The sequence below is a fragment of the Protopterus annectens genome, chromosome 6.part1 (genome assembly GCF_019279795.1).
Source record: "Protopterus annectens isolate FY-2018-M chromosome 6.part1, PAN1.0, whole genome shotgun sequence".
Classification (NCBI taxonomy): domain Eukaryota; kingdom Metazoa; phylum Chordata; order Ceratodontiformes; family Protopteridae; genus Protopterus; species Protopterus annectens.
The window spans coordinates 139981793-139997336 of NC_056738.1; the positions used below are offsets into that span (position 1 = coordinate 139981793).

Genomic DNA, 15544 nt, shown 5'->3' on the forward strand with positions numbered 1-15544 from the left:
CTGGCTATTAAATGTGCAGTATCTATGCTCTAACTACCTCATGTGCAGGCATGTCGGACAGTCACTGACCATGCTGCTTCTCTAGTGGCTACCTCTTCTACTCTTCCTCCTCCCCCCACCTGAGTCCTCAAGTGCTAGGACAACTAACTGAATGATGGTCACCTGGGTCACAGTCGGGGCTCAATCGTTCTGTTCCATAAATACAGACAGGATCTGAATAGTTATGCATTTGTGCTCATGACTGCCCCATATCACCTTTGCTAGGGACATTAACAAAATATGTATAAAGACACCTTTCAAGACACCTTTCAAAGGACCTTTACTGTCTGTATCTGAAACAAATCAGCATCTCCAAAGCATTTTGTTTTCATCACCTCTCCTTTTACAGGGCACGAAAGAGCCAGAGAAAGTACTTTTTTTTCAGTGCAGCCTTTGTAACCAACATCAAAGGGAAGCTGGATGCAGTCAGTCCCACTCAACCAAGTCCCAGCAACACTGTTGGGCCACTGACTATGGACAACAGTCATGGTCCACTTGGGGGGAATTCATGCTGCTCCTGACTCCCATTGTGGCCACCCCCAGTCAAACGCAGTCAGGGGAGAAGTTCTTCATACACCACTCTCAGTGGTGCAAGTATTCCAAGGACAGGTGGTTGAAGGAGTTTATCAAACATGTACACTATAACCCATTCTCATCCAGACTGAAATACCAGTCTTTACCCTTGCAGAAAATGCTACCCCAACAGAACATACATGCAAGTAATGGTCTCAACACACTGACTCTAGGGAGCAGTTAGTCAGGATTTCCAAAGCTTGCGTCAACAGTCTGCTTTGAATTTTGGAGCTCTGCCACCTTATTCAGGATAGCCACTCTGTTGTCTCTACACCCTTTGCTGTCGTCACTATGGATGTTTCTACTCTAGTGTTTGGGGGAGTAATTTAATGAGTAGACAGTCCAAGGGACATGTCTCTCCTAGTACTCAATCTTGCAGGTCAGCGTACTGCAGACAAAAGCAATCCTTCTCACTCTCCATATACTCAAGGACATCTTCCCTCCTGGGGTACTGGCCATCCATTTAGACAATATTCCTGTAGTGTGGTACCTCAATAAACATGAAGTTCCATCCACTCTGTCAGAAAACAATGAAAGTGTGGCAATGAGCAGTCTCAACCCACCATTTTTTATATGAGACACATACACTCCCGGGGTAGCCAACTCTTCTGCAGACAGACTAAGCTGCTGTCTATAAATGCCCCTTGAGTGGTCACTCAAATTGGCCACTGTAATGACAATGTCTCTATGGTAAGAATCTCAGGTCTGCAGTCTCTATGCATTTCTGATGACTGCCAAGTACCAGAGATTTTCCTCTCACATCCCTCCATACAATGGACACAGCAGGGATGTGTTAATCCAGAACTGGCCTTCAGGGTCACTTTCTGAATTTTACCCAGTTTTCTCTCATAATGAAGGCCATAGAAAACACTAGGTTCCACAGGGACTGAGTCACAAGAAAAAGCATGGTTCTAACAGCTGTAGAGGTTTCAAATGGAAGTTTTTGATTCAGGATGCAGCAATTTGTTTGTCAGGGTCCACCTGGTTGTCATATCCAACTTTTTTTCTGCAGGATTTGTCTTTTTTACCTTCTCTTAAAGTCTGCAAGGCTTTCATGTGGGGCACATTTCACTTGTGTCCCAAATAAGGAAGCTCACCCCCTCCCCATAAGACTTCTACTTTCTTCTGGAGAAACTAAACCAGCAGCTACTGATGATTTGAAGCTGGGACATGGAATACTCCTTTCTTAGTGCTGTAACTTCAGCAAGATGGACTGCCAAATTCCACGTGATGCGTCTCAAACCTTACATCTGTTTTTTTTTTCACAGGGAAAGGGTCTGCTGGAGGACTGACCCATCATTTATGTCTAAGGTCACAGCCAGGGATGTTGTCGGGTCCCATGGAGGCTGTATTGTTTGCCTTTATGACGGCATCAAAGACCTGTTCCCTGGTGATGAGGGGAGGGGGTCAGGTGCTGGGGATCTCCTGGTTTACTGAAGGGGGGACAGGGGTGAAGTTTTCACTAAACCTGTCTGCCAGCAGGTTGGCTATATCTACAGTGTTTGTGTATGTGGTGTTCTTGACCACCAGTTCAGAGCAGACTTGGGTGTTACCTTTGAGACTGCAGACATATGTGAAGAAGGTCTTGTGATTGTCCTTAGTGGATGTGGCCAATTTGGACTCGAAGTTAGCCTTAGAGGACTTCACCAGTGACATTATTTGCTTGTTCAGACAGAGGAGAGATTGCTTCCAACTTTGCACCTGCTCCTTCTTGGGCCTGGACAGCATTTTTTTTCCTTTTATTATACAGTTTGTTTATTGTTGCTGTCCACTACACAGGTTTACTCTTCCTCGAGGAAGATGATTTGGTCCCGTCAGGTATTGCTGAGTCCATGCAGCTATGTAGGTGCTCATATAGTTTTTTGGTATAGGCTTGGACATTAGTGCTACAACCAACTGAAGGAATGGTGGCTGTGAAGCTGCTTACACCTGCTTTCAGGAGGTTGTAGTCAGCTTTGGAAAAGTTCTTTTGTTTGACCCTGGCAAGGGGGGGGGGGGGGTCAGGGGAGATGGTGACTTTGAAAGTGATTGCTTTATGTTCAGATCTAACCAAGGAGGATGACAGTGTAGGGCTGCTACGGTAGCTACTAGTGTTAGTTAGTACCAGGTCCAGGATATTTTCACCTCTCATAGGGGTGTCGACCAGCTGATCCAATCCACTGGCATTGATGAAGTCGAGGAACCTCTGGGCATTCATGTTTGGGCTAGAATTGGTCTTCCACTCTACGTCTGAGTAGTTAAAGTCACCCAGGATCAGGGTAGAGTGTTGAATCTTGATGGATTCAAGTAAATCCAGATAGGTGGAGTAGTCGTCCTGAGTCATGTTTGGGGGGTCTGTAGCTAACTAGGATTTGAATAGGTGTTTTGTCAACAGTTAACTGCACTTGGAGTGTCTCCTGTGTGTCATCCTGTTTGACCAGCCTGGAGGTGCATGTCTTTGATAAATATTGAAACTCTACCTCTTTGGCTTTGTAGCCCTCCATTTGGGGTCTGAAAGTATGGTAGGATGAATAACCTGGTAAGGCTGGGATGCTCTCCGCATCTTTGAACCAGGTATCAGTGACTGCACAAATGTCCGCATCTTCCAGTGCAAGGAATGCTTGCAATGAGTGAAGTTTCATGTTAAGACTCATAGCATTTAGCAGCACAACCTTTAAATTTTGTTTAAAATAATATTTCACATTTGTAATTTTGACCTCATGACTTTGCCTAAAAAAGGCACTGAGGGGAGGGGTGGCAAAGGCCTTTGCCAGAAGCCTAAAGCCCAGGGGAGACAGATGAAGGCCATCTCTGGCAAAGCAACATGGTCTGTCAATCATGTCCTCCCAGGCTGTCAGGTACTGGATCACCCTGGAATGACACCAGAAACTAAGCCAATTGTTAAACTCAATCATTTTCTGTTTGTATTGAGGCATCATTCTGGGTGGCGGTAGAATGGTGCTTAAGGCTAGGGACATACCTGCCTGGGACACATAATCAGTGAGCTTGATCATGTCTCTCTTCATATAGTCCAGAGGTGTACGTCTCAAGTCATTCACACCAACATGGACTATGACAGAGTCATAACAGTACCTGTTGTTGAGAGACCTGACTGCGTGCATGACATGGTGGATTCTAGCACCTGACAAGCAACTTACCATGACTTTCTCCATGTCTAGCCTGGTGAGGGGCACATCTGTGTCTTTCACGATAGAATTGCCTATGACTAGAATGTTAGGTTTGTGGCTGGGCATTACAGGCTGTGAGACACAAGCATGTCTACTATGTGTGATGCATGGTGCGTGTGTGTTTTTGCCTCAGAGGTCTCTTTTGTTCAAGTATGTTTTTGTTGAGAACCTCCGCATATGTGGGAGTGTGTTGTACAGGTGCGGGTGGTGTTAGGGGCGTGGTGTTTGTACAGACAACCCTCTCAGTGCCAGATGTACTTGCTTGCAATTGAGACAGCAAGGATTCTAGGTTTTAATACAACTGCATCTCTCACGTATTGTGTTCCTAGGTGGTAGTAGTATACCCATATCAAGCAGACTAGCAGGAGAAACCATAGGAAATTGCCTGTCCATGGTTGTCAGAATCTGTGGAAGAGAGGTCAGGGACAGTAGAGTGGGTATTATCTGAGGAAAGTACCTATAGGTGTGAGTAGGGCTGGATAAAATCAATACAGTAGCTTAAAGGGAGGGCCTCACTTACACAGGAGTGCTGGTAAGGGAAAAATGCAGCTGAGATACCACGCAAAGGGTTAATACAATGCAGCACAGGTGTGCCATGTACAAACAAGTGCAAATGCATGGTTTAAATATCACAAAAATGAAAGCAAAATAGAAACACTGGAATTGACCAATCAACCCTTGCCCCTGTGTTCTTAGCTAAACACTCTATGCCAGACCAGTTCCAACCAGTTCACTTACTCCCACCAAATGCAGGTAGGGCCCAGCCAACGCAAGATGGCATAGCAGGAAACACAGGAATCACACAAACAGATCTGGACATAGCAAAACCTGTAACCAGATTATGCTAAAGATATTTAAACTCTGTTTAGGTCAATTTACACATGAGAACAGATACACACTTAAATATAACAGCAGAACAGTTCACATTAAGTTAATTAAACTGTTTAACAGTAAAACAGCGAAAAAATACAGGGCATATGTATTTAATAAAATAGCACAGTTAATCAAATACAAGTGCAGTATAAATCAGAAAAAAAAGAAAATATGGCTGGAAAACTTAAATAATTCAAAAAGTATTCAAAAGCTGTCATTGCAGTGTTTATAAGCATTATTGACCTCTTGTATGGACTATAAGATAAGGACTGATCCAGTTCCCGTTGAAAGTCTATGCTAATGTCACATTGAGAAGTCAAACACTATTTAAATGCCAGTAACAAAAATAAAAAATAAAAATTACAGGATGTTTTAAGCGATGCCTTCCAAGAATATAGAGATAATCGTATCTTTATGATCAGTAATCTTCAATAGTACCAGTGGCTCAACAGGTAGCATAGCATGCATGCCTTTGTTGCAGGAAGTTCAGAAGGCTGTGGGTTCTACTCCCACAATAGTTGACGGAATTCAATTTTCAAAATGCTTACACAACAGTGCAACATTAAGGGGTGCTGCATTCCTGAATCTGCTGTCCTTCAGATAAGATGTTAAACACAGGTCTCGTCTAAATGAGTTAGAGGTAACTCAGCTGGACATAAAAGAGACCATAGTACTTATCAAAAAGTGTGAGAGGTTCCCAGTGCTCTGCCCAAATTTCCCCTAGTAATATAAATACCACCTTGGGTCTCCCCTGAAAAAAGAGGCTGTTAGAGCCCAGTGGGACTAACTTAGTGAAAAAAAGACAGATAAATAAATAAATCATTAATCTTCTTGAAAAATAATCTTGATTACATATACGGAAAGGCCGAAAGACACAACAACAACATATACATAAAGTAGAAAAATAACAATATGGGCTTATGACCAGACCTTCTTGATACTAGAATTTCATAAGCATAAAAATCAAATTTCTATCCTAAAATAAAGTCCGTCAACAGCTATCTCAAGTTCAAGTAAAACTCAGTGACAACATTCTTCTGACCATAAAGTACCAGTCTTGGATTCTAATAAAAACTAATCAAAGCACTGACACTTGGCAGTATGTGAAAATACCTTGCTAGTTAATGGTGGTGGAAAACTATTAAAAATTGTATTTTTGAGAACAACATCAGTTTGTTTTTGAAGTACTCGTATCTGATATCATTAATCATATACTCCACAACCGTATGATCAAAAAAATCCCTTACCACTGTGACGATAGGAGGTACTGCTAGCCATGCCAGAAGAAGTAGGGCAGTGGATATGTAACATATGCCAGCAAACTAGCTGGAATTTTGCAAAGAATTATACGTCATTTGTGTAGCAAACTGATTTGTATAGATGCTTGTATTTAAAAATGTATTTGTAAAGTTGCTTGTATTAAAATGTATCAACAGGGTGTACTGCTGGAAGGAAAAGAGATGTCCATGCATTACTGTAACTGTTTAAATGTATACACTGTAACAGAATATACTGGAAGTGAAGAGATTAATCTTAATCCACCTGACTTTGCAAAATATTCTTCAAATTAAATTACTTTATGGGTTATCCCACAGTTTTGAAGGGAGCCAGAGATGCAATGTCTGTGCTAGAGTATGGTTTATTAGCTCCTGTATGAAGAAGGGAAGTGCTTTATGTTTTTTTGACTTCCAGGAGCTACAGCAGATCTGAACAAAAATCTGTGTGTATGGTAACACATAGGTGGTAAAACCTTGGCAGCGTCTAGTAAAATAAAGTCTTTCAGCTTTTCCCTGTTAGGGGTCGCCACAGCAGAACTCCAGTCCACTAATGATTAGCATTGGATTTTTATGGTGCCAAGTTGCCAGCCTGACACCCAACCTTCAATGAAGGCATGTCTATTCATGCACGCACCTACCTGCATGTCTTTAGACGTCACTCGATGGCAGGGAGGACATGCAGACTCCACACAGAAGGCCCTCCAGCCAAGAATCAAACGGGAAAACCTCTTGCTGTGAGGAAACAATGCTAACCACTATACCACCGTGGCCTTGGCAGCTTCTAGTGATGGGGGAATAATGCGGGAAACAAAGTCAGATGATCAGATGCATGTGATTCATTCTGTACAGAAACAATGATTAATATTAGAGGAGACTGAAGTCTCAGAGGCAGTCTGTTCTTGGAAACCTGGCTAGAAAGACCCTCATCCACATCATCTTGTCTTGCAGTAGTACGGAACAATAATTATTTTAGTCAATTAGGAATAGATAGTGATATTAGCCAAATACTGTTGTTCGCTATCTGTGTGAAACTTTCCATTGGTGTTATTTTTAATATTTCCTGTGACTGAAGGTCTGGTGTTTACTGTAAATAGATATTTAGTATTTTCATGTTCTTTTATTATTTACTATTAAATATATTTAAAATTCCCATTGTGACTGGCCCTTTTTACAAAATATTTAAGCTTTGAGAGTATATGCATATTTATTTGATAATAACTCTGGCCACTCCTGAAAGCATAGCTGTTTGGTCAACATTATCATTTGTATTAATATTAATTTCACTCAGTATAATTGGATACCCTTTTAAGAGCCTTACAATAAGTGACTGGTAGCACTGAATCTACCTTATAGTCTGGGCAGAGCTGGTAGAACGGATAATCTGTGCCAGTCTTTCCCAGGTGTGTGTGTGTAAAAATTAAATCTCAAACAGTGTGTGTGTCAGCTACTTGGAGCAGGGGCATGAAGCACTGGTTTCACAGAGAGGGTGCTGGAGGATTTGGCGTGGACACTCGGCTGAGGACCTACCCCTACAATTGTGCCAATGGGGAGTCTTATTGGAGACCTGGAGGAGACAAATATAGAAATCCAGGCTGACTTTGTTCCCTGTGTGCTCTTAAGGGAAACTGTGCTTGATGCAGAGAGGTCTGAATCTAGAAATACTGAGTGTATCCATTTACACTTCAAGTGAACATCCCTTTCCAGTGTCAGTGGTGAGGATTCAGGCTCCTTGATTACTGGCCCAGAGTGGGGATGTCACAGCCACCTTAAGCATTCAGGAAGTCACTCCCTTACATAACATCCGAGTAACACACCAAAGCAGCAAAAAAGACTGGCAGTGTTTTTCTATCCCCCAAACATTCTAAACACTAATAATTCAAGCATAGCAGTATCCTCAAAAATGACTTAAGGGCACCTCTCCTAAACACTTTGCAACCTAAACTCTCATCTTTTGACAAAATAGTAACGCAATAATCTCCTGGAAAGCTAACATGCAGACAGTGAGAGTTCAGTGCCAGAATGACTCACAGAAAACAATAAGAGAGGGACCAACCTAAAATGAGAATCAGAAGCCAATGTGATCATTACAGATGCTATGTAGCAGTAGGGATCCTGTGGAAACTGACACATTGCCAAGTAAATTATCTTTAAAGCATTAACAATTAATGAGGCGAGTGTATCCCTACGGCATTCTTGCTCCTCATTCGTCAGCTCGGTACTTGTGTGCACACAAGATATAACCAAATAAGCCTGCATCTGTATTACTGTGATATATATATATATATGTAATAAGCATTATTACATTTGCACTATATTATGAAAACAGTGTATTCCCCTATGCATAGGGATCATTACTTTACTTTTATAGCTATGCCTGACACAGGCTGTGACCGAAAAATGTCCTCATAACCAGCTTATTTACTTGATTCTTCAATAACTAAACTAAAAATGGGTCTACTTTGTTTTGTTGACTCTCATTTCAATGAATTTCATTTCACCCCGACCACATCGCTGAAAATTCAAATTACTGAAAACTCATTCACAGAACCTCATTTCACTGAGTTAAACTTAGCATATATGGCACTGTGTAGAGTACTGTATGGCAAGTAAAAGGTATATGCCATTTTCCCCACTGTAGTGCAATCCTGGAGTTAGTATATATAGTTAGGGGGGTGTGGGGGGTACAACGCCCCCACCTTGTTTGTTTTATATTGCCTTTTACCAACAACTTCAAAACAATGCATTTTAAACAATAGACATGCATAGTTACAGCACCAATGACTAACTCTCTCCGGAATGCAATACGTACTCAGAATAAGTGGGGGGCTGTGCCTCCCCCAACTATATATAGTAACTCCAGGATCGCAGTACAGTGGGGAAAAGGGCATATACCTTTTACTTGCCTTACAGTACTCTACACAGTGCCATATACACTAACAGCAGTTCAGTGAAATGTGTTTTCAGTTATTTGTGTTTTCAGCGATGTGGTTAAGCTGAAATGAGATTCAATGACACAAAGTAGACCCTTACAAACATATGCATGTATAATAAATCCAGGTTACCAAATGCATTCAGTCCCCGACTGGGTGCCTTCTGTGTGAAGTCTGCATGAAAGTCTGCATGATCTCTGCACATCCACTGAGGTCTTCACTTGGAATCTCCTATTTTCTCCCACATTACAAAGATATGTAGATAAGTCAAATGATAATGCTACAAACTGCTCATTGGCATTTGCACAGTTTGTATACATCTGCATCTTATCTGAGAATGACTGCATACCTTGCATCCACCGCTTGTCAAGGCCCCTGCTCCCACCCCCACCCCATCTTCGTACTTAGCAGGACAAAGGGGGTACCAGAACATAAATGAATGAAAAGAGTGCATATACATTTTCCTATGAGACACATAGACTATTTAATGTCATATAACAGAGTAGCCATTAACCAAAAAATATCAGGGAAAACATGGCAATAGTTGCTACAGACAGCACAGGAAGGTTCCCAAATAGACAAAGTTTTCCTATAACCGCTCCCCCCCTTTAATGCTGTTCCAAGAATTCTGGCATGTGTAAAACTAGTCTGTGGAACTGTCAGAATGTTAAGGAATACACATTTTATCAAGCAAGGTAAGAGGGTAAGTATAGTAAAACATTATCAAGGTGTTTTTGCCCAGCCTATAAATATATTGCCTCAGAGAGCACACAAACTCAGAGAAAATATAAGACATTTTCACATAAATGTGTATTACACCACACAAAGAAAGAGAGTAGTTGCAGTAAAACAGCTCCATACAAATGTTTCAAGACTACTTAGCATGGTTCCACACCACAAGCCTAGAAACCAATACAAAAATACATAGATTAAACATTCTAATCATCTTCATTACAGATTTGAAAAAAAACTTCATTAAAGTAAACCAGAAATAATAACAAATGATGCAATGAGTAATAAGACTATATCAACTGAGATGGTTTGCAGTGATACCTTGTAAGATGTACTTGCCAATTAATACCATCAAATTAGGTTAAGAGCAGGTGATTTTCAAAGGACCACCACGACAAATGCATGATGGGATCAATAAATACTTCCTAAAATTTTAATCTGTTCCTGTCAATAAAGCTCACACATCAGGGTGTGGTATGCTTGTTTTGCTTTTCATGAATAGTCAAGGGTTCACAGCAAAGGAATAAGGACTCTGAAAACAAAGCTAGTTAAATCTGAATGACACTCTAAGGTCTTGTCCAAAATGTAAACACACCCCAAAATTCCACATTATGCAACTATCAGAAAATGGCACACAAGATGCACAGCTGTGTTTAAAAAAGAATAAAGAAAGAAAGCTGGCAATTATGTTTGAAGTCTGTTCTAAACATGCCAGGATATTCACAATATTTTGCTACAAACTGCAAAGAATACAGTGTGACAGAGCACTATGTGGAGAAAAAAAATGCACTACAGCTCACAAGGCCATAAAACTATTATGTGCTTTCTAAAACAACGACAGAGGCAGAAACATGAGACACACAGAAGAGCTTAAAAATATTTAAACTCTGTTTCTGCATATAGTTAAAATTAACCATTTTAGAATGTTCAGTATAGTTTGAGAGGGATTAACCACTTGGTCACATTGGTCATCCCACAGTGGATATCACTGTAGAATACATGTGAATGTCACACATTAATGACCATTTCAGTTTGCTATTAAATATACAACAGTACATCAAAACTTTTTTTATTCTTCAATGCAGCCTTACATCAACCCATATCAGCAGCCACATGCGTGTGTTCTGTACTTTTTTTTGGGGTCTCAATAACTGAAAAAGACTGAAAAATGGAACAGCTGGTTCCGAGCAACATATGCCACTGTAACACAGTAACAGACACTTCACAAAAGGTACAAGAAACTAAAGGGAAAGTATCTCAGAGTAATTATCTTAAGGAGAGGTGCGAAACAAAATTTAAAAATAAAATCCTCATAAAATATGTACAGCCTTCTTACATTGCATAGCATTTTGGAATATATGCGCATTTCCCAAATTAATTACAACCTTCATCACAGAATGCATAGAACAACCATTACTTCATAAAACCTAAAATCAGTAGCCACATATGTTTCATCGTTTTGAAGGAGCTTGTCAAATAGAATGGCCATTTCACAGAAGCAGATTTCAAGGGGATGAAGCTAATTTCACAGCCCTGTAGTCACATGGTACACATGCATAACACAACACAGAAAAATCAGTCTGGAATTTAAAACTTCCTTACAATAAAACCAAATGAGTATCCACAAAAGAGATGAACTAGCAGTCTTTTGCGGGATATATATTTGGTTTTATTGTAAGGAAGTTGTGGTTATCCACTAATTGCTCAGTGAAGGTTTGAAATTTCAAACTCAGTATTTCAACACTTTTATTTAGTTAGATAAATTTGTTAAGTGAATATGAGGGCTGGTCCAAGGACCCTCTCAAGCCAAGACACAAGTCACAGACAAAAGCAAATTTATAACAAGTACAATGAATGATACAGAATCTAATAAGAAAGCAATTCTAGTTGACAGCTTACCTTAAATACAGTTTACAAAATTTCCAGTTCACCGTTTACATAGCTGACAAGTTAATAGACTACATAAATTGAAATTTACAAAATTTGTGCTCTACAGATTAAAAGTGGACTGAGGTAAGGAAATTATTAGTAAAAGCTTGTGTGTAAATAAACAGACAAAAGGTAAGTCATTAGTGCATGAAATAAGCAGCAGCAAGACTTGTTAAGAGTGCAGCATGTTTATCTAGAATAAAGTAAAAAAGTGACAGTCTGTGGTAAATCACACATAGCCTAGCTTACACTGTTTTGAATATGACAAGACAGAGGAAGGTGCTACAACATTTTTGGCACAATGCAGCAAAGCTGAAAAGAAGGAAACTGATTCTACCTAGAGCAAGCCCCTGATAAGGCAAACTTTGCAGCACTGAAGAAAGTATTCCAGACTCTCCTAAATTAAAAAGATAAAAGACTGACAAAAAATTAATATTTCACAGGCAGGAAAATGATATCTTCCATTACCTTGTGGCAGCCTGTAGGTATACATCTGTATACCTGTCAGAGTAAGCAGTTATGAAACAAAAACTTTAAAGAAAGAGTGACAGTGTCCTTATAAAAAGGGTGTCGCAAAGTAGAAAATCTACCAGATGAGCCAATCACTGTTAGGACAAGTGCAGCTCTGAACACATATTTAGTTAGCACAATGGCTTGGTGAATAACAGAAAACAGAAAATCAAGAATATTACCTGTGCAAGAAGGAACGCTCACATTGAATCATGAAATCAAACAAATCACTTCTGATCTACTAATGCTGAAATATTAGTAACATATAACAAGCTAACACAATTGACCATCACTACGTCCCATAAGAATTTGTACAGCAACATGCTGAAGGATAGAACCACGCTAATAAACTCGAAAAAGAAGCCAAGAATAAACCATTCTGAAGAATTGTTTAACAATGTATATCCACTAAAGCAACACAACTCTTCTTGACAGAAGTTCTGGATACAGGAGCTATATATCACTTCACTTTACTGCGTCAAACAAAACAACGCATAGCTCTTCAAAAGCATGAAATAAAAATGTCAAGTTTACAAAAGTTTTTAACAAAATCAAAATGTTGGATTTTTTTTAAGCGTAGAAAAAATACATCTCTCTTAAAACAGGGTTGTGCAATCCCGACGTTTCATCGTGGGAAGAAAGTTTTGCAACCTATCAGAAACCTTGCAATTCTACACTTCTTCGCCCTGTCAAATGACATTGCGTTATCATTGGTTCAGATTTACTGACGGGTCGCTGCAAAACCCTAAACTGTACTCAGCATTCAGGATGAAAATATAAGCAACTACAGCACCGCAGAGCTGCATCACTAAACATATGTCTGAGGTAAGTAACTTTCGGAACTGCCACTCTATCTCAGTTATACAAACAACTGAAAAGGGATCATAGACTGAAATTTCAGTGCATGTCTACCGCTTTAGCTACTCAATATATAATTCTATGTAGCCACATTAACAGTGCACCACATTATTTACGGACGTGCAGTGTTTACAGTTGAATATCTAAATGTGGTTAATATGCAAAATTAAATTCATTACATCGCTTCGTTTTGCCTCAAGACAAACTGAAAGGAAATAAATGAAAGTACTGATGGGTACATCACAGTACCTATTACGATTTATCGCTATGTATTCTGTTCTATTCTTGTTTATGTATTTATATGACAGTTTATTTACCTCTGAGAACTGCAGATCACTCTCTGAAGTATACGTAGGTGCGATTTCTCATATGTTTCTACAATAGTAAAGCTACCATATTCAGATGTCTGCTGTTTACCTGCTGAATGGAAAGTTGTTTCACCTGTATTGCCAGAACCAGCCTCTTATCAGAAAGCCACCATGTAATTTACATTATTGCACTGTTCACCTGCTATTGGTCCACCACAATATCCCAGGCCTACAGAAAATGTAATATTGGACTGATGGATCCAAGTTTACAGACCTTATATCCCTTGCAAGGCTTCCAGTGGTTGCTCTGCTAACCACGAAGCCTCTGCTGGTTCCTCTAGAACTCAAGCGGTTGCCAGGCGCACTCGTGCTCTGGATGATCCCGCACCTTGCCTCAGCAATTGTCTGTCTGAGATTAATTCTCCTACCGCCTTGTCCACTAACCTTACCCCCACAAAAATACACCTTAATAGTGGTGTAATAAACAACCCGTCAAAATGTCCAAAGAAATCGCCAAGCGCATGCGCGATGACGACATCATCAGAAATGTGCATGCGTCTGGCGTTAATAACAGGCGCTCCCTTTAAAACTGACCTGAGTTCCTATCAGCTGTAGTACAGTGGAAAGGGTTTCAGTAAGACATGTGAATAGGGTTGCCACCTTTTCAAATGCCCAAAGTGGGACATTATTGGTACAAACGTCAGATTTTGCAGGGCAAAACATACCCACGGCCAGTACAAAGGACAGAACTTCAGTTTTTTTGCCTAAATAAAAGCTTATTCTTGCAGCATTTTAGTTCATTATTCTGTTTCTTATAACATTTATCTGTTTCAGATACAGAATAACTGTTTTATGCACCTATTACATAAAATATAGGAAATAAGTTTGTCCTAAAATGTCAGGACATTTGCCATTTTTTCATTTTTTTTTTTTGCAGGACACAACTGCCCAAAGAGGGACTGTCCCTCGCAAAGTGGGACAGGTGGTACCCTACATGTGTTAAGGTTGTTCCAATCCCAGTCTACCTAATTATAATAGGTTGGATTAAAAACTGAGATAGACCAGACCACAGATTTAATAATTAAAGTACTGGGTACAACGGAAGTCATTAAAATAATTAGTTTAGGTGACATAGTCTGATGGAGGCAGATTCCAAAATACACAGATGACAAGCACACTACAAAGTCCACTTCCTCAGAATACTATTTCGCAGAGCAGTAAATGACATCGCGGCCGTAGGAATATCATGTAACCTCTGGAATTCTACATATTGCATGCCTCTCAATTGTACCTTATTTTGACTCAAATTTTAGCTCTGTCCTTCTTAATCCCTCTTAAAACTGGTGACTTTCAGGGAAAATGTGGTACATTACGCTTACTAGACAAGGACAATAATAATAATAAATTGCAATGCTACAGAAGATACGTTTGAAAAGAAGTGAACATGTGAATTTGATAAAGGATTTCAGGATGGATATTGAGCAAAATATCAGGGACAAGGGAAAAGGGGTGTAATTATATTAATTGCTAGAGGAGCTCCAATAGTGATGGAAAAGAAAAAAAAATAGTAACGGTAGATTTGTGGTAGTGAGGGGCTACTAGCAAGCAAGGTAGATTTTGCTGACGTGTTTATATTCTACCTAAAACTGCTATTGTGGCAAGTAAGAACATTTTGGCAGAAATAAGCTGCTTGTAGCAAGGAATATTACTTATAGATGGAGATTGGAACTTGATTTGCAATAGTGAAGGTGTATATGGGGGACCCAGAAGGGAAAATATAACAAAAGAGGATGGATTTCTAAAGAAATCTATGAAAATATTTGGTATGGAAGATGTGAATTCAGTAGTAGAAACTCAGAGAGAATTTACAATTCCTCAAGGTACAATAATTGTGGCAGACTAGACAGAATTTGTATTTCACAGGTACATGTGCATTTAATTGAAAGCTTCAACAAACATCCAGTAACTTTCAAACCACTTGTCATATGCCAATAACAACTAAGATAAAAATGCAGGGTAATGAAATAAAAATCAGACATTGGTACTTCCCCACCTACCTGTTAAAAATATAGCAATTTAAGGAATTAATAGTGGAAATTGAGAGTTATTATGGGAGACAACATTTCTTCAGAAATTATAGCTAGTGAGTGGGATAAAATGAAAGTGGAATTTAAAAGTAGAGTAGAAATAAAATAAAAAGATATAGTTAAGAAGTAACAGGAATTATTAAATATATTTTAAGAAGTAACGCAAATTATTAAAGATATGGTTAAGAATTAATGAGAATTATTTAGAGGTGCTGACAAAGATTAAAGTATTACAGAATATGGGGAATCTCACAGAACAAG

The 15544-nt window shown here is 39.5% G+C and overlaps 1 protein-coding gene and 1 long non-coding RNA gene across 5 annotated transcripts in view; one reads left to right on the forward strand and one right to left on the reverse strand.

Moving 5' to 3' along the window:
• ATF2 (activating transcription factor 2) overlaps positions 1-13702 on the reverse strand; it is a 1040579-nt gene extending 1026877 nt beyond the window's left edge. For 2 of the 3 annotated variants that reach the window (XM_044075567.1, XM_044075569.1), the window contains exon 1: positions 13206-13702. The gene's annotated coding sequence lies outside the window, so the exon portion shown is untranslated. The remainder of the gene's footprint in view (positions 1-13205) is intronic. The other variant, XM_044075568.1, reaches the window with a different exon arrangement.
• Positions 12745-15544, forward strand: part of LOC122805433 — an 852280-nt gene continuing 849480 nt past the window's right edge. For both annotated transcript variants that reach the window (XR_006365368.1, XR_006365367.1), the window contains exon 1: positions 12745-12855. This is a non-coding gene — a long non-coding RNA (uncharacterized LOC122805433). The remainder of the gene's footprint in view (positions 12856-15544) is intronic.